Genomic DNA, 19,507 nt, shown 5'->3' with positions numbered 1-19,507 from the left:
ACAGGAGCATCCTGCTCTGGGCAGCTGCTGAGGGCTGGATGTGCTGTGGCTGGCTGCAGGCTGGGCACATGTCCTGCCCTCCTGTTCTGTGCCAAAGGCAGCAGGGATGGGCAGCTCTGGGCACAGCTCTGGGCACAGCCAGCATGGCCTGGACACCGCAGGCCTTGGCACAAGGGCACAGGAGCCCTCAGCTGATGGGCGGTTTCTGCTTTCTCTCCTCGCAGCCGGGCTCTGTGGGTGCTGAGGCTGCTCTGGGCTCTACCAGGGCTCTGCTGGGCTCAGCCCTGGGCCCAGCTGGGCTGGCTCTGCCCTCACATTGCTCTGAGAGCTCTGCTTCAGACGAGCCCGTTGTGGGCACAGCGCCTGAGCTTTCTGCTTTGGCAGGTGAGTGAGACTCTGCTGCAGGCCCAGAGATTGCAGCTGGGGACACACGTCCAACTGGCAAGGACCCAAACTCTCCACAGTCCCGTCTGAACACCTGGATCTGTGCAGGGTGTTTTCTTCTCGAGTGGCTGGAATTGTGCAATTGCACTTTCTTCCTCTTCCAGAAGTGCCATGAGTGGGCCAAAGCTGGCGAGTGGGCCGTGTTCCTAAGGCAGTGCAGTCTGGAGCTGGTGGATGGAGAATTGCCCTTCTGCACTGCCAAACCAGAGCAAAAAGCCGTAAGTGGGACTTTGTGTCTCTAAGAAATCCCTGGCAGTTTCAAAGGGAATGTGCAGCTCATTCCCAGGCTGAGAAGGAAGGTCATCTTCTAAAGGATTTGGGTTTTGACAGAGTTTCCATTTCCAGTCCTGCTTGGAGCTGGAAGGGCAGAAAGCAATTTCCTCTTGTTTCAACCACAATTTAAAATCAAAATATTGAAAACAATCCCCAAAAGCTTTTTAAAAAGACTGCTGGATTTAGTAAGAAGCATCCATGCCATCAGCACATTTACAAAGTAAATTACTGAGTTCTGTTTCAAAAGATCAGTTGCCTCTTAATTCAAAGTTAGAGAAGATTTTTAACTGCACACTTGGGTTTTGTTTTTATCTTTCACATTTTATATAGTTTTTTCTTACTTTTTCTTTTTTTTTCCCTTTCAATAGAAAACATGTCCTACAAAATGAGTGTCCTTCGCTCCTGGTTCCCGTGTGGAGCAGCTCCCTTCCTGCTGGCTGAGCTGCTCAGGCAGAGCCCGGCAGCTCCTGGCCCTGCAGGGCTGAGGCTTTTCCCCTTTGCTGGGCACAGACTGATGGAGCAGCACTGCTGAACTCGGGCACACAGAGGGACCAGCAGCAGCTGCCTTTGGTCACCTGAAGCTCCAAGGCCCAAACTCTGAGCAGCCAGGGCTGAAAGAGACTGGCAGGATCTGATCCCTGACTCTGGGCCAGGGCTGCACAAATGACCCCACAGCAGCAGCAGCAGCAGCAGCAGCAGATGGAGCTGACTTTGAGCACAGCCCCTGCCCCTCTTCCCTCCCATGTGCAGCGGTGTCACAGCAGCCTGAGGCACCTGGGAGCCCCCAGTGCCAGCAGGGACTGGAGATGGCAGCCCTGGGCTCCTGGAGGCTGTGCAGGGAACGGAGCTGGGCACTCCCTGTCCATGGGGAGCTTCCAGATGGAAAAGGCTGCTGTGCCCAGGCAGCTCCAAGGGCACAGAAAGGCGGCTCTGGAGCACTGGATCTGTGCCAGTGCCACAGTCCTGGGCAGCAGCCAGCGAGCCCTGGGGAAACAGAGGGCACAGCACGAGGGACAGAACCAGGCAAGGGCAGAGACTGGAGAGAGCCAGGCCTGGGAGCAGGAACAGCTGCTCCATTGCACTCTTGGAGAAAGCTCTTGGCTGGTTCAAAGCGCTGAAAGGCGTGAAGGGCAGAGAGGAGGCCACAGCAAACAATGCTCCTGTTTGCACAGCCTCCCCTCTCCGTGTCCCAGAAGGAATTGCATGGACTGTGTTCTTCTCTCCGAGTCGTCTCGTTTAGCATGAACAGCTCAGCACCAGGAGCTGAAGGAGCTGCAGCCTCAGGCCACAGGAGCTGGGCAAGAGGGAACTTTTGGAGCAAAGGAATGCTGCTAAAATAGACCCAGCTGAATGCAGTGGATAGAATCATGGAATCACAGAATCCTTTCTGTTGGAAAAGCCCTCTGAGCTCACCCAGTGCAGCCGCTCACCCAGCAGTGCCAAGCCCAGCACTGAACCACGTCCCTGAAGTGCCAAGGCCTGGACACCAGCCCTGAGTGAGGCCTGGACAGCAGGCCCTGAGCCAAAGGTGGCCTCTGGATGAACTTCCCAAGCAAAGGTTATCTTTGTATCTGCTCCCTAATGAGATATGCATGGTCATTAGCACTGAGATAGATGTAGCCACTCATTAGTGAAACATGTATTGACCTTTGTGTATTTAGAAGCCAGACAAGGCCATGAAATCTGATACCTGGCCTTGTTTGGGGCTGTATGGTCAAAGTCACCTCCCTTGGTTCCTCCTTGAGCCCTGGCCAGGCTTTGGGAGGGACCCAAGAGGAAGATGAAAGCAGATGTTGCCACACTAGCAGAGCTGTCAGTTTGTTCATTCAGCACTGTCAGAGCTGGGCCCTCTCCCAGCGGGGTTGGAGCCTCACCTGGGGCTGGAGGCACCTGCAGGAATTCCCAGTGCCCAGGAGTGGCTCTGCAGCCCTTGGCTGTGACAGCTTCCCCAGCTGCTGTGTGGGTCTGGGGGATGGTAAAGGCTGAGGGTAAATGCTGCTGGATCTTTGTTAATCACTGCAGGCAATCTTTGGTGGGGATGGTTGGGTGCATTGCTGAGCTGCTCCTTTGGTGATTCTTTGCTGCTCTGAACTGCAGGAAATGACACTGATTCCTTCAGCTGGAGTCTGTGTCTTTGGTGCTGACCCTGCCCACTGGTTAAACAAAACTGGCACAGTCTGGCCAGATGCCAACAAAATGTCACTTGTTCAGTGTCAGTGTGAGGAATCAGTCCCATCAGAAATTCCCAGCTGGGAAGCCCTTCCCTTGAGTTCCCTGGCTCTGGAGTGGGCTGAGGTTGGAGCCCTGTGTGAGCAGTGGGGCAGTCCGGTAAAAGAAGCTGCACCCCTGGATTTCTTCAAATGCATCCAAAAATTGCGAATGGAAAAGGAAAAGACCTTGTGGGTTTGGGCAGACAAAGATGAATTTTCTGAGAGTACATAGGTAACAGCACCTTCAGAAGGAACAATTATTGTTGGAATGCTCCCACATGGAGCAATAGAAGAAGGTTTTAATCTTGAGCTCAGATGCACTTGTGCAAGAGCATATTTATAAGTTCATATTTATAAATTTATTTAGATATGTCTATATCTACATATCTATATTTCTATATCAATATGTACACATAAAATACTAATAATGTGAACTAGTGCTGACAATACTAATTTGGTATCTTTGGCTGCTCAGGGATGTAACACTAAATACCCTACAGAAGAGGATTGGCCAGGACCCTCATGTCAGTGGTCAACTTTGTGAGACTGTATACAATGAAAAAAGGAGGAAGAGATGAAATTGGCTATTTTTACAGGGTGTGCTGATATTGTGATGCAGAGTGCTTTGTCTGTTCCTGTGAAAAATACAGTGATTTTGCCTGCAGGGTTTTTCATGTACCAGACTATGCACAAGCTGCAGGATCGGCTGAAAGGGTGAAGGGGTTGTTATAAAAGCAGTTGAAAAAATTAAGACATGGGAAGTTGTCCCCATGGAGAACCCATCTCCCAGATGTGCTCCATGCCCTTCACAATGGCCCACTGGGGAAATGGAACCCCCTGGCTGGTGCACGGCTGCCCCCAATTTGCAAATCCAACCATGGGCAGTGAGACTTGGGCTGCCTGGGAAATTGTTCTGGCTGTGATGGCCCCTGGCAGGGCCAGCCCAGAGGCTGCAGGGCTGGGCCTTCATGCACTGGAATTAATGTGGAGAAATTCAAAGCAAATGAGAGCTATCAGTACTGAAACAGGAATTCAGATTCCTCCAGGACACTTTGCTTTGGTAACTGCTCCCTTGGAGCTTGGCCTTGCAAAGTGTTCCTGTCATGGCAAGAGGAATTGATGCAGAATATCAAGGAGAAATTACAGTAATTCTGTTAAACAATAGTGACCAGGATTGGATTTGTCAACCCCATGACAGGGTAGCACAATTTTCGATATTGCAGTTTTAAGATCGATTGTGAAAACAGGAGATCCACCTCCAGTTACCACCATTTGTGGAGATAAAGGGTTTGGATCCAGCAGCCCTGATAATGGAGCCCGAGTGTGGGTCTGGAGGCCAGAAGACTCTCCCGAGGCAGCTGAAGGAGCAGCTCCTGGGAAAGACAACTCTGAGTCCTGAACCCTGGGCAGGAACAATGGGAATGTGTCCCTGCAGCCAAGGATTCTGTGTGAGAACAAGTAGATCTGACAGGATATTGTTTTACACATCCTGCCAGACCAGATGTCCCTGTTTACCTCAAGGGCCCCTTTGGAACATGCTCTGATCCACGGGGCTCCATGTGAAGGCTGCTGTGACACTGAGGGACTTGCACAGGAATTCCATCCAGGAGCCTGGGTGCCCCTCAGGGACTGGGACCCGGCCCCTTCCAGCCAGAGGGGAAAGGGCCCCCCAAGCCTTGTTAGCCACAGACAGCACGGGAAAGCTGAACAGCAAAGGGCCTGGGGGCATTATTCTGGAATTAAAAAGGTGCCAGCTCCAGGGACAACAGAATTCTTGTTCCTAACTCAAATGAGATTTAGAAAAAAGAATGAAGAATGGTGTCACTAAAGTACTACTGATGTCTGTAAGGTGTACCTTGATAGTCAGCCAGAATCTTTGTCTGCCACAAGCACCTCTAGTGTTTCACCAAGGGACTGGTCATCAAAATGTAATGATGAGTTATGATGAATTGCTGAGCTTATCCTTTTGTAATTCTTTGCTAATGACGATGTGCTTTGCTGAGTTTATCCTTTTGTAAATCCTTGCAGCTGTGCATGATATAAATGACACAATTCTTTAAGTTGGTGTCTGTGTCTTTGGCAGTGACCCTGCCCACTGGTGAAACAGGGCCCCCTCTTGCCTAAGTGCTCCCTGGGAAGGCAAAAGCCCTCCCTCCAAAATTCCCCCCTTCCTCCCTGTTCCCCCCCTTCACACCCTGAGCATGATGTGCTCTGGTCTGGGCTATGCCCGGGCTCAGTTGGGTTCCCCTGTCCTGGCTGTGTCCCCTGCCCAGCTCCCCCGCAGCCCCAGCCCCTCCCCAGCGTGGCTGCCGAGGGGCAGGACAGGCCTTGGCTGTGCTGCAGCTCAGCAAGAACAAAACCATCTCTGCGTGCTCAGCCCTGTGCTCAGCACCCGGCCCAGCAGTGTCTCAGTGCCAGGGGCTGTGCCCTCAGTCCCTGCCAGGGGTTTCCATGGCAACTGCCAGGCCAGGTGACCCAGGTGTCCCCCCCAGTGCCGGTTGCCATGGAAACAGTGCCCAGCCCTGCCCCTTTCTGTCTGGCTGACCTGGCCTTTGGCCCTGGCAGTGCCATTGGCTGCTGGTTCCTGGTGCCTGAGCGGCCAGCGCGGCACAGGGCAGGTGGCCATGGCACAGCCCCCCGCAAGGGATCCCCTCTGGCTCTGGGCACTGACACCAGCCCTGAGCAAGGGCCCAGGGCAGCTTTCCATGGCCACCAACCACCACAACGGGGCTGGGCATTGGTTGCCACGGCACCAAACCAAGGACCGGGTCCCTGTGGCCATTGCCATGGCACCTGGTGGCACCAACCAGTGTCACTGCAATTGTACCTGGAACAGCCCAGGCACCACTTTGTCCTGAGGGTTGCCATGGCAGCTGAGGACACCAACAGCCGGTGCTCTGCAAGGGCCCTGGGGCAGATGGGAAGGAGCAGCAGAGCAGGGGCTGATCCATCCCCAGTGCGCTGCACAGCCCAGGGCAGCGTCCCCGAGCGTCCTCATGGAGCTGCCAACAACATCCCCCCTCTGCAGCCCTGGCCTCTCCCCCAGCTCACACAGGTGCCCCATCCTTGCAGGCACAGACACGGCAGCACTGGCTCAGCAGCCCCTGTTTGCATTGCACACAGCAGGGGGAGCACCCCCATGCTGTTGGTGTGGGGCCATGAACCTGAGGGAGCACAAATGCCATCAGCTCCTGGGGCCAGCAAGGGCTGGGGGACACCAGGGAAACCACTCAGCTTTGTCCTGGCCTCTGCAGTCAGCCAGAAAGTTTGTTCCCATCAGCTGGGAGTTTCCTGTCGCACTGCAGACGCTGTTGCTCAGAGCCAGGGCAGCCTGGCAGCCACCCCCAAACTGCCCTGAGCATTTCCTTGGCTTCACCTTTGCTTTCTTTCCTCTTCCTGTTACAAGTTTCTTCCTACTGCCCACCCCTGTTCCCTCCCCTGCAAACAACCCATCCCTGTTTGCCCTTTCCTCTCTGGCCCCACTCCCCATTGCAGTTCCTGACCTGGCACCACGGGAACGTCCCTTGGGGAGCAGGATCATCCTACAAGTGCTGCAGGAATTGTCTGCAGGCTCCTGCAGTGCCTGGTGCTGCTCCCTTGCCAGAGGCACCCCAGGCCAGGGGGGCACATCTGGGCTGCTGTGTCTGGCTCTGGGGCTCCCTGTTCTGGGCAGTGAGGAGGAGCTGCAGAGGCTCTGCAGGACTGACAGGATGGGCTTTGGGGCTGGCAGGAGAAGCTGAGGGACCTGGGCTGCTGGAGCTGCTGAAAAGGAGGCCCAGGAGTCATCCTGCAGCTGCTCCAAGGGTGGTTTCAGAGAATCCCAGAATCAGCAAGGGTGGAACAGGCCATGGAAATCATCAAGTCCAACCTGTGCCCTGACATCGCCTTGTCTCCCCTGGGCCTCCTCTTCTCTAGCTGAGCTGTCCACAACCCCCACTCACTCTCAGCCACTCCTCACAGCTCTTGTGTTCCCGACCCCTCCCCAGCCTTGTTGCCCATCTCTGGACACGCTCCAGCCCCTCCGTGTCCTTCCGAAATTGGGGGCCCAGAACTGGACACAGCACTCGAGGCGCTGCCCAAGCAGTGCTGAGCACAGGGGAAGAATCCCTGCCCTGCTCCTGCCGGCCACACCATTCCTGATCCAGGCCAGGACCCATTGGTCCTCTTGGCCACCTGGGCACACTGCTGGCTCCTGTCCAGCCTTCTGTCCATCAGTCCCTGCAGGTCCCTTTCTGCCTGGCTGCTGTCCAGCCGCTCTGTCCCCAGCCTGTAGAGCTGCAGGGGTTGTTGTGGCCAAAGTGCAAGACCTGGCACTTGGACTTGTTAAACCTCACCTTTTTGGATTTGGTCCCTGGATCCAGTCTGTGCAGGGCCCTGTGCAGAGCCCTCCTACCCTGCAGCAGATCCACACTCACACCCAGCTTGGTGCCATCTGCAAATTTCGTGATTTTCTATTCTTTTTCACACATGTGATAATCATTTCCCCAAAATCATTAACATATTTCCCCTCCCCTTAACCCATGTGTTCTGCTGTGCTGGGGGTCTCTCTCCTGGTCCCTGGTGGTCATTGATCCCAACGTTCCTGTGGGCCTGGCTGAGCTGGCAGGACACTGAGGCTGCTCAACTTCCAGTTTCCCTTCTCACACAATGGGCACTGTGTGGTTTCCACAGGCCTGGGGTTGTGGAGAACAAGCTCCAGGTGTCAGCTCACCTGGTGGAGACAATTTATCATCTGGTAACATGATGTCACAGAGTGGGCTGTGACATCACTGAGTGGGTTATGTGAGGTCATCAAGTAGCTATGACATCATAGGCCATCACTGTGACTTCAGAGATCCAGTTGTGACATCACAGTGCAGATTATGTCATCACAGACTCTGATGTGACATCAGAGACCAGCTGTGTGACATCAGAGAGGGGTCTGTGACATCACAGAGCTGGCTGTGACATCACAGAGGGGCTGTGTGACATCCCAGCAGGGCTGTGTCAGGTCACTGGGTTGGTCACTCTGCCTCAGCTCCCTCTCACAGTTTCTCCCAACAAGTCCAAAGCTGTTCATGCCCAGCAGGGTCCCTGTCCCTGGGATCCCCCGGCTCACCTGGAGCCACAGCCTCCACCAAAGGATGTTCCACAGGATCCACCCCAGAGCCTGACAGGGGACAAGGGGCCAGGGCTGTGTGACCAGGACATCAAGGACGAGGATTATCCAGGTCACTGTGGCCTGGGTTGGGTTGCCCAGGGCAGGAAAGATGTCTGGCAGCTGGAGCAGGCTCTGGGAAGGGCCTCCAAGGTGGGGCTGGAGCCCTTGGGCTGTGAGCAGAGGCTGAGGGTGCTGGGCTGGTCCAGCCTGGAGCAGGGAAGGCTGAGGGGCTCCTCATCCCAGCCTGGCAGTGCCAGCGAGGAGGGGAACCCAAATTTGGCCATGGGCACCTGGCCAAGAAGGACAGTTCCTTTCCATCCATTTGTCAATCAACAAAACACACTTCTCAAAGCATTACCTTGGCCATTCAACTTAAGGAACCCAAGCCTTTTTAATTTTAAGTAAATCAAAATTTGCAAGGAGAAAGAAATAGAAGTAGACGGAGAAAGAGAGAAAGAAAAATAAGATATAGAGAAACACCCATGCCCGAATTCCAGTGTTGTTCAGATGGAAATTCCAGGAGGAGGTAGGGTCAAAATGTGTGCTTGCCTTGTGGTCAGCCATAAATATTCCTTGGTCTTCCTGGGCCCTTCCCCCAGGTGGGGCTTGGGCTCATTTGGTCCCTCAGGAGCTGGACTGGGGCTGCAGAGGGGGCTGTGGAGCATTGCCTGTGCTGTGCCAGGGACTGGCAGCCACTGCTGGGCTGGGATAGAGGCTCTGGGGGGATTGGGCTTACAGGGCAGGGCTGGGCTTACAGGGCAAGGCTGGACCTGCCCCTTCTCTCCCCACACATGAAATGATTCAAGCCAATAATCTCCTCCAGTTTGTCACAGTAGGCAGTGTTGGAGATGGAACCCAAATTCGGCCATGGGCACCTGGCCGAGAAGGACAGTTCCTTTCCATAGGAAGGAAAGCACCAAGCCTTCCCCAGGGTTTTGGGGCCAGATGAAAGGTGACCCTCATGAAACCACTGCCAGACAGATTTGTCCAGGCAATATTGCTGTGGGAACAATGCCTGGATATAAGGAAATTTGGAGGTGAAATCCCAGTTCTGGCCATGGGCGTCTGGAGCAGAAGGACAGTTCTTTCCCATAGGAAGGAAAGCACAGAGCCCCAGTGTTTCAGCAGCAGATGAGAAGACACCCTCAACATGCCAAGGTCAGCTGGACCAGTCAAGTGGCCCACGAGAGGCCAAACCAGCCAGACCTGTTCTGTGTTCCCTTGGTTTTATGGTGCCCTGATGTGTCACAAGGGTGTCTTGGTTCCATGGGGTCCCACAGTGTCACAATGGCCCCTGGGTTCCTGAAGGTCCCACAGTGTCTCAATGGTCCGAACGATTCCATGAGGCCTTGCAGTGTCACTGTGGTTCCACAGGACTCACAGTGTCATGTAACTCCTCTGTTCAGTGACCCCTGCACTGTCACAATGGACCTTTGGACCATGGGGGTTTGTGGCGTCACAATGGTCTCCTTTGGCTCCACAGTGTCACAATGGACCATTGATGACAGGAGGCGACTCTGTGTCACCCTGGAGCTTTGGTTCCATGCAGCCCTGCAGTGTCACAATTGTCCTGCCTTGTTTCTTAGTGTCACAATGGACCACTGAGGACAGAAGGCCTCGCAATGTCCGAAAGGCCCCTTGGTTCCATGAGGTCCCAAAGTGTCAAAATGGTCCCTTGGTCTCACAAGGCCCCACAGCGTCACAATGCTTTCCTTATTCCATGGTGCCCCACAGTGTCACAATGGTCCCCATGATTCCATGAGTCCCCTCAGTGTCACCATGGCTCCCTGGTTCCATGAGTCTGAGAAGTGAGTTAATGCCTTTCCATGGTTCCATGAGGCCTTGCAATGGCACACTGGACCTTTGGTTCCATGGAATCTCACAGTGTCACAGTGGCCCCTTGGTTCCATGACACCCCAAAGTACCATAAAGGTCTCCAGGGTTCCATGGGCCCCAGCAATGTCACAAGGGCCCCTTGGTTTGATGAGGCCTTTCAGTGTCACAATGACCCCTACATTCCATGGAGTCTCACAGCATCAGTACAGTCCCCTGGGTTCCATGAGGCCCAGCAATGTCACAGTGCTCTCCATGATTCCATGAAGCCCCACAGTGTCACAATGGTCCCTTGGTCTCACAGGGCCCACACTGTCACAATGGTCCCTTGGTCTCACAGGGCCCCACAGTGTCACAATGGTCCCTTGGTTCCATGGGCCCTGTGCTGCTGCATTCCCCCCTCCCTTCTCAGGCTGCCCTGCCAGCTGAGAAATGCTCCTTGGGCCTCAGACTTGGCCAACAGCCCCTGGGCTCAGCTCCTCTGCAGCTCATCACAAACACTGTCTGGTCCAGGCACTGCTGCTGCCCAACCAGCTCCTGGTTTCTTTAGCAGCAGCCCTGGGAACTGTTTTTGTTCCCTCAGTGGCACAACATCCCTGTTCTCACACTGCCAAAGAAAGCTGTTGGTGCCAAGTGTGGCCAGGATGGACCATTGCTGGGACTGAAGCCCCTCTCTTGGGGCCCTGCAAACAGCGCTCCAAAAGGAGCCCTTGGAGCTCTCCTGGGCCAGCGACTCCCTCTGAGTGGGGCCTCTCCCAGCTGGGAACTCTCCTGTTTTCTGCACTCGGGGATCCTGAACAACGACGGATCCTCCCACTCCTCCAGGCTCAACCCTTTGCCCTTTGCTGGGGAGATGCCAAAGGATCCACAGTGAGCATTGCCTGCCCTCAGGGGAGTCTCTCCCAGGTGCCTTGCACTGACTCTTTGTGTCTGTGTGCACACAGGAGTGCCTGTGCTGGGGAAATGTGGCAGAAATGCTGCTCTCTGAGGGGTTGGAGTGCCTTGGATAGCTGATTCAGTCAGGCCTGTAGGGAAGGTTAAATTTCAAGGCCTAAGTGAAATTAAATGCTGCTGAGAGTTTTTCTTTTGCTAAGCGGTTACCTTTAATATAAGTTATATGTTAAGTTCAATACTGTTTAGTTTTATTCCTCTGTTAAATTGTAAAGTCATAGGTTTAAGTTAGGTTACATGCTGTTACGCTCTGCTCTTATGCTAAATTGTGAGGTTGAAGGTATCAGTTAAGGTTAAGGTATCAGTTAAGTTCTGTTAATTTTGAGCTCTGTTAAGCTTTCAGGCCGTATTCCTTTTATCCTTGCCCTCGCTGTCCTTGTGTCACACACACACACACAGGGACAGTTCTGGGTGACTTTCTGGTTTGATTGCCTGGATCCTGTTTGGTTTTGTTGTTGCTTTGTTTCCCTGGTGTGCCTGAACTGTCCAGTCAGGAGCAGAGTGACTCTTGGCAAGGAACTTTGTGCTGCTGTCCCTTAATATTAAATCTGGTTTTTGCTGATCCCTTGCTGGGGATTTTTTCAGTGCTCTCAAGGCCTCGTTGGTCACAGGGTGACGGAGCCCTGGCCCAGGCTCTGGCCCTGGGGGACACGGGGACACTGCCGGGGGGTCCCTGTCCCCCTGTGCCACCCCCAGGGCCCCGGCCCCCCGTCCCCGTGTCAGGCTCTGGGGTCGATCTCGTGGAACATCCTCTGGGGGAGGCTGCGGAGCCGGGGGCGGGGGGACCCGGGGGGACAGGGGACCCTGCTGTGCATGAGCAGGGTTGGACTGCTTTGGGGGGGCGCTGTAATGGGGGCCGGGGCAGAGTGACCTCCCCAATGACCTCACACAGCCCTGTGATGTCACACAGCCCCTGTGATGTCACCCTGCCCCTGTGATGCCATACAGCCACTGTGATGTCACACAGCTCCCTGTGATGTCACACAGCCCCTGTGGTGTCACACTGTCAGTGTGATGTCACAATGCTCCTATGATGTCACAAAGCCCACTGTGATGTCACACATCCCCTGTGATGTCACACAGCCTCTGTGATTTCACACAGCCTCTTGTGATGTCACACTGCCCATGTGATTTCACACAGCCTCTGTGACGTCACACAGCCTCCTGTGATGTCACAGAACCAATTTATGTCACCTTGTGATGTCATACAGCAGTGCTGTGATATCACAGAAGACTGATGTTACAAAGTCATCCTTTTATGTAAGTAACAATCTGTTCTGTGATGTTACAGCCTGCTCCATGGTGTCACACAGCCAGCAGATGATGTCACAACCCACTCTCTGATGCCACAGAGTCACCCTCTATGATGGCAGACTCTGCTCTATAGCCTCACACCCTTCTCTGTGATCTCACAGCCAGCTCTGTGATGTCACCACCCTGTCAGTGATGTTACAGAAACCTCAAGAGCTCAGTTCTGTTGAATTCCTGAAGTTTCTTGTACTTTGAAGAGATCCCTGTCAGGGACACAAATGACAAAGTGTCCCCAGGTTCCAGCTAGAACAGAACCCTGCAGGCAGTGATGACAGGTGGGGACAAACAAGGCAAAGGTGTCTCTGGTGCTGAGCAAACCTGGATGTGTTTGAGGAATGCAAAGGGCCAAGGCCTGAGCCCCAGCCCCTGGCCAGGCAGATCCTGTCCCTCCCTCCTTGCTCAGGGCTCTTCCCAGGATGGGCACTGGCATGTGGGGATGTGCAATGCCAATGGCAGGAGCATGGGGCGGCCCCTGCCAGGCTGCTGAGCAGGGACAAGGAGGCAATGAGGCCCCAGGCCTGCAAGGGTCACTTGTCCCCTCGTGGCCTCAGGCCCAGCAGCCATGGCCAAATTGCTGCCCAGGTTGGCTCTGGCAGGGCTGTCTTGCAGCTGCTGCCCATCCCTGTGCCCTGTGCAGCCCAGGCTGTCCCACGGTGTCCCTGCCCTGCGCCTCTGTCCCTGCAGGCTGTCGGCATCCCCCGGCTGCCCCACCTGGCTGGGCCCTTCCTTTGCTGACAGTTCTGCCTGGCCACTGCATGGTGTTTGAATTGATTGATCAATTAGGTCAAAGCTGTATCAGACTGTCTGTAAGGGGATGAGTCTCTTAATAAGTACAGTATGATATGATATGATATGATATGATATGATATGATATGATATGATATGATGTGATAAAGTAGAATAAAGCGATGGATCAGCCTTCTGCAATCATGGAGTCAATGCTAATTATTACCTGGCTGGGAGCTGCAACAACTGGCAAACACTGCAGTACTGATAAACAGAGGTACAGCCAGGTGAGGGAGGCAGGTGGAAAAGGCTTTGTGCTGTCCTTGCTCTGAGGGGAACCTCAGCACAGCCTGAAGGTCTGCACATAGGAGAAAACAATGGACACAGAACGGCCAAATGATAAACAGGCACTAACAGCAAGAAGCCCAAGTTCTCTGAGTTGGAGGTTTGAGGATCTGGGGGACTTCTCAGAAGAACTGTTCCAGGGCACTGCCATGGCACAGAGGCAGGGAAAATGTATTGTCTGTGTGCAGCAGAGCATGGAGAAAGCCACAGGCCCAGGAAGCTGCTGCCATGTGGGCACAAGCTCTGCTGTCCAGGAGGGTCCCGTAGTGCAGGGGTTTGCAGATGGACACATAGCGGTTGGAACACATGAGGGTCAGGAATGAAAGCTCTGCTGTGATAAAGAACAAAAAGAAAAAGAGCTGTGCAGCCTCTGTGCTGTGCCCGGGGTGGCTGCAGGCAGTGCCCCAGCCCTGCTGGGCTGACAGAAGAGCTGCTCATCAAGAGAAATGTGCTTTTGAAGCTCTTCTTGCTTACCAGGAGCTGCCTCTGTGCCAGGAGCCCAGCCCAGCTCAGCAGCACAGACACAGCACAAGGACTTTAATGAGCCTCTGGGGCTTTGTGCTCAGGCCCTGAACATCAGTTCCTGAGAGGGAGCTGAAGAAAGCTCTCCAGAACTCCAGTCAGAATCCAACTCCAAAGTTTCTTTCACTTTTAATGGGTCCCAGTGAGGGACATGACTGAGAAAGTGTCCCCAGGCCCCAGGCAGATCAGAGAACTGGAGGCAGTGATGACAGGTGGGGACAAAGAGAAGCCAAGTCTTGGTGCCCTGGGCCACAGCAGGGTCTGTGCCACCAAGGGCTGTGAGGAGACACCTTGTCCTGAGGCCCTGGGGCCTCCTGGCACAGCCCCAGCCAGGCTGGGCACTGTCAGCCCCTTGTCCTGCCCTCAGCATCCCCCCCTAGCCCACATCCCAGTGGCCTCAAGGATCTGCTGGAAGGAGTCCCTGGGGAGCCTTGGTCGGGAATGGCCCTGGGGGCTCCTTAATGCTCCCAGGGACTGCAGGTTTTTCAAAGGATTTTGGGTTTGGCTTTTGCCTTGGAGTCTCTGAGAGGTTTGTGCAATCATGTCCTCCAATTATCTGCTGTAATTAGTCCCTGGAGAGGCTTTGTCAGTAACAACACTCCGTGGGGCTCATTAATGCTTCAAGGTGCTTCAGTTATTTTAAGGTACTTGGTGTTTCCCTTTTGATACAGACTCTATGAGTAAGATTGTACAGTCACAGCCTCCAATTATCTGCTTTAACGAGTCCCTGGAGAGCTTTGTACTGACACTCAGTGGGGCTCATTAATACTTTGAGACACTCAGGGTGTTGAAGGTACTTTGGATTTTCCTTTCCACACTGAGTGTTTGAGAGGTTTTTGTGCCATCCTTGCCACTAATTCTCTCCTCAAAGGAGTCCATGAGGAGCCTGTGTTGGGGATGGACCTCAGTTGGACACAGTCATGCTTTGAAACACTGTCTCTGATTTAGTTGCATTTTTAGCTTTTAAATTGGCTAAATTGTTCCCTTGCTCCCCTTTTTGATGTCCTTCAACATATACCACCACTACTTCTCTGTCAATTGTATGGTTTCTAACTCTTCTAACACAAATTTTTTTGTGAATCAATCCCTTTCACTTTCAATTTAATAGCCCCCTCTCTTCCCAATTTTCTCCAAATGCATGCAGTATTCCAAAAGTGTATTTTCAGTCTGTATATATTGTTCCCCTTTTCTATGCTAATATATCCAGAGCTCGTTTTAGGGCATACAACTCAATGCCTGGGCTGACCAGTTGGAAAGTAATTTTATCTTTTCTATAGCTACCAACCCTTCATGCACTATAGTGTACCCCAAAACCCTGTGCACCCTTACTACCTGTGAAGATCCATCGATGTACAATTGTTTTCCACCTTGGAGTGGTTGATCTGTTGCGTCCTCTCTTACTCTAGTTTGACAGCTTATAACCTCTAGGCAATTATGTATTAGTGCCTCATCTGGTTCTCCATACAAAAATGGGGCAGGGTTGAGTTGGTTACTCACGATTAGCTCTAAACCATTATCTATTAAGATGGCATCATACTTTATCATTTGGGAATCAGTGAGCCATTTCTCAGCCTTTTGGCTCAGGATACTCGTTACTGAGTCTGGAACATATATCTTCAATTTTCCCCCAAAAGGTTAATTTTTTGCTTTCTGCTATGAGTAGGGCAGTCACTGCCACACCAGGATGCAGGTTGGCCACCCTTGGCTGACAGGCTCTAGTAATTTTGATAAATAGGCCACTGGTTTCCTGGATCCTCTTCAGTCCTGGGCTAACACTCCATGTGTTACCTCTTTTTCTATATCCACCGACAGATAGAAGGGTTTGTCTAAGGCAGGAAGACTCAGGGCTGGTGCACTGACTAATTTTTGCTTCAAAGCTTCAAACTTTTGTTCATCGTCTTTTTCCCACCTAATCTCTTCAATTAACTTTTCATACAGGAACCAGATGGCCTGCATGTATCCTTCAATCCATAGCCTACAATATCCCAACAGGCCTAAAAACCTTATGACTTCTCTCTTAGTTTTTTGTGCGAGTGAGACTATCCCTGTAATTCTCTCAGGGTTCAGCCGCCAGCTCCCTTGACAAATCACAGATCCTGGGTATATTACTTCCCTTTCTACAAATTCGAGTTTCCCTTTTGATACCTGAAGTCCTTGGCCCCCCCAGAAAATTTAACAACACTATGGTGGATTCCCAAATTTCTTTTTCTTCCTGTCCTGAGAAAAGCAAATAATTTACATATTGGATGAGCTTTAGCTCAGGTTTAATGGAGAAGAATTTTGTTACTTCTCCTAGGGCTTGACCAAACAGGTTTGGGGATGCAGAAAACCCTTGGGGTAACCCAGTCCACCGAAGCTCTTGCTTCCTTCCAGAATCGGGGTCCTCCCATTCAAAAGCAAAGATAACCCATGTTCCTCTGCCAGTGGGTATGCCCAAAAAGCATCTTTTAGGTCTATCATGCTAAACAACTGGGATGTTACTTAGGAGTGTATAGGGATTAGGCATTACTGGGTACGGATTCACTGTTCTTTTGTTCACTTCTCTCAAATCTTGGACAAGCCTGTAAGTCCCATTTGACTTCTTCACTGGTAATATGGGTGTATTATGGGGGGACATACATGGTTCTAAGGTGCTGTCCTCAAGTAGGTCCTGGATCAGCGGCTGTAATCCTCGTCTCCCCTCCAGGGAGAGTGGATATTGTCATAGCTGAACTGGATGGTTCTCATTAGTTATTTTTATTACTATAGGTTTCATGTTCAATTTAACTCAGTTTTTTGGTTTTGCCCAAATCATCTCTTCAATTTTCTCCTCATTTTCTTCCCTTCATTGGAGAAGCTTAACTATCTTTTTCCCTTTCTCTGGGAGCACTCCAGAGAATGTCAAAATGCACCTGTAAATCCTCTCCTAATAAAATTCACCCTGCTTCTGGAACTAATAGGACATCCCCAATTCGTATTTTATTTGTTCCTCCAAACTTTGTTTGCTTTATAACTTTTGAGGCTTTGAAACTTCCCCCTTTTTAATGTTTGAAAAGACAGGTGTCAGCTAATCAAGGCAGGAGTCACCCCTGAAATGGAAAATGTAAACCCCCCTCCCTCCAAATTGTTATACATTTGAAATTGAGGGGGCTCTCAGGCACAGCTATGGGAGCAGGAAATAAAATTCTTTAATAGGGAAGAAAATTAAACAAATAAACAATGCAGTACACTAGAACAATATTGACAGAGTCACAACTCAACCTGACACCCTGTGGGTCAGGGTGTTGGTAGCAGTCCAATTGGAAATGTGGCTGCAGTCCTCCTGGAGTGTCAGGTGTGGTTCTGTTGGAGCAGGAGGTCCTGTAGAAAAGGATGTATTCTTCCTCTGAAGATCCAGTGGGAGAAGAGACAGCTGCTGTTCCTCTGGGGAATCCAGTGGAGAAAGCTGTTCTGGTATTCCAGAATCTCCAGATTATATCTGGGTAGCAATGCTTGGCTCCTCCCTCTGGGCGGAGCATCTCACAATGGGATGGTATAGTTCTTATCAGTCATGCAGTGAAATTCAATAGCCCATTATCAGCAGATGCCCCTCCCAAGGGAGGAGTGATTGTGATCAGTCAGAGAGAGAGATAAGGAAAACTGCCCACTTGACAAGACAACCCCCATACAGATGGTAATAGAATACATCTTGCCTTGCAATCTGGAACAACCCCAGAGCCATCAGCCCATCTCAGCTGGTTATGTGATGAGGCCTCCAAATCCCATCTTGGGAGATTTTTGGGTCCTCTCCAAAGTCTGTGAAAATGGAAAAATGTAGTCAAAGGCATTTACTTGCAAATCTTGCAGTGACAGGCTCAATATCTCTAAATTGAATGAGGGTGGATTTACATTTGTTAGAAAGAGGAAATTTTTTACATTAATGAGAGGGGCACAAAATGGCAACCGTTTTTCCAGAGAATTGGAAGCCCCATCACAGGAATTGTCCAAGAGCAGGAGCTTTGTGCAACCTGACCCAAGGGAACCCTCTCATCCCCTTGGACAGAATTCCTGTTTTGTGGTTCTCTGATGTCCTGGGTGCCCTCACAATGCTTCTGGCCAGAATGTCTGCTGAGGGCAGCCAGGCTGCTGCAGGGGCAGTGACCTCACAGCCATCACCATGGCAGCCCTGTCCCCTGGGCCTGGCTCTGCCCTTTCCTCTGCCCCTGCCTTGGCTCTGCTGCCATGAAGAGTTTTGTCATTAATATCTTGTCCCCAAGGTGCTGGGGCCAATGGCTTCCCAGTCAGGCTCCTGGAGCAGAAGTGGCTTTTCAGAGCCCAGCCAGGAATGAGCCCTGAGGCAGCAGCTCTGCAGTGGTGGCCACCAGGCCGGGCTGCCAAGGGAGACTCTGGCCATGGCCTGCAAGCAGCTGCTGCTGCCAAGGTGCCTTTGGTGCCTCAGGCTCTCCCTGGCACAGCTCCCAGCACGGCACTCTGCCCTTGTGCCCGAGCCCTTCCCTGTGCTGGGGCTGGCCTGGGGCTTTTTCTGCAGCGGGACCTGCCCTGCTGATGGCACAGGAAAGGCAGTTCCTGCTGGAGCAGGAGGCTCTGCCTGCAATGGCCTCCAACAACTCCAGCAAGGCCCTGTTGACTTCAAAATTGCTGCCTAGAGCACCATATTCTAACATTTTTTATAGCTCCTGATCTGTGGAGTAAATAACTGTGCTGGTGATCTTTCCATCTGATCATGATCAGAATAAGCCAGAGACATATTTATATAAGTTAATCCGGTATTCTATCATTAATCTGGCGAGACAAATTGCGTTAAAGTGGAATTCCACTGTTCAGTCTTTTACACCTTTGACAAATTCTGGGGCTGGGATTGGATCCAGCCACTCCCAGTCTCCTCTCTTTGAAGAAATTTTAGAAGTCTAGGAGTCCTGCAAAGGTTTGAGGATCCATGGAGGCTGTTGGGTGTCATTTCTCCACCTCATGTCTCAGCAGGAGTTTATCCAATAAAGAAATAAAGCTTTTGCCTGAAGCTCCCTCTGTGCCCATGACAGGAACCCCTGTGAGTGTCTGGGACATCCCGGCTCTTTGGCAGCCTGGGGATTCCTGGGATGTCACCGTGGAGCCCCCGTGAGTGCCTGTGACAGATCGGTGCCTTTGCAGCACAAGGTCCCCTGGGATGTCATCATGGAATGGCTGTGACTGCCTCTGATGACAGGGCTCTTTACCATCCCAGAAAACACCTAGAAGGTCTCCATGGGGCCCCTGTCTCTTGCCTGTGACATTCCAGCTCTGGAACAGCCTGGAGACTCTTGGAAAGTCCCCATGGAACCCCTCAGAGGGCCTGTGACAAATCTGATCCTTAGCAGGCAACCATCACCAGGACCTGTTGCTGTGGTCAGTTTCCATGGCAACCATCACCAGCCCCCTGCTGCTATGGTCAGTCCCTCAGCAGCTCCATGGAGACCCCATGCCAGGGGTGGTTTCCATGGACACCAGCTCAGGCCTGCAGACACAGCCCGTTGCCATGGCAACCATTGGCAGCCCCCCCCCCCCATCCCCAGGCTCATGGGATCCCAGAACCACAGAATTGGCTGAGCTGGGAGGGACCCATCAGGATCCTCCAGTCCAACTGCTGGCCCTGCACAGGACACCCCAACAATGCCAGCCTGGGCCCGGCAGCGCTGTCCAAACGCTGCTGGAGCTCAGAGAGCCCTGGAGCTGGGACCCTTCCCTGGGGAGCCTGGGCAGGGCCCCAGCAGCCTCTGGGCAAAAACCTTTTCCTGAC

The 19,507-nt window shown here is 52.4% G+C and overlaps 1 protein-coding gene across 1 annotated transcript in view; it reads right to left on the bottom strand.

Annotated features, from left to right (window-relative positions):
• LOC141729587 (uncharacterized) overlaps positions 1–19,507 on the bottom strand; it is a 146,304-nt gene that overhangs the window by 90,264 nt on the left and 36,533 nt on the right. The gene's annotated exons all lie outside the window — the stretch shown is intronic.

The sequence above is a fragment of the Zonotrichia albicollis genome, chromosome 7, assembly GCF_047830755.1.
Source record: "Zonotrichia albicollis isolate bZonAlb1 chromosome 7, bZonAlb1.hap1, whole genome shotgun sequence".
NCBI lineage: Eukaryota > Metazoa > Chordata > Aves > Passeriformes > Passerellidae > Zonotrichia > Zonotrichia albicollis.
Note: the sequence above shows the minus strand (reverse complement) of the source record. Positions and strands in the feature narration are given on the sequence as shown.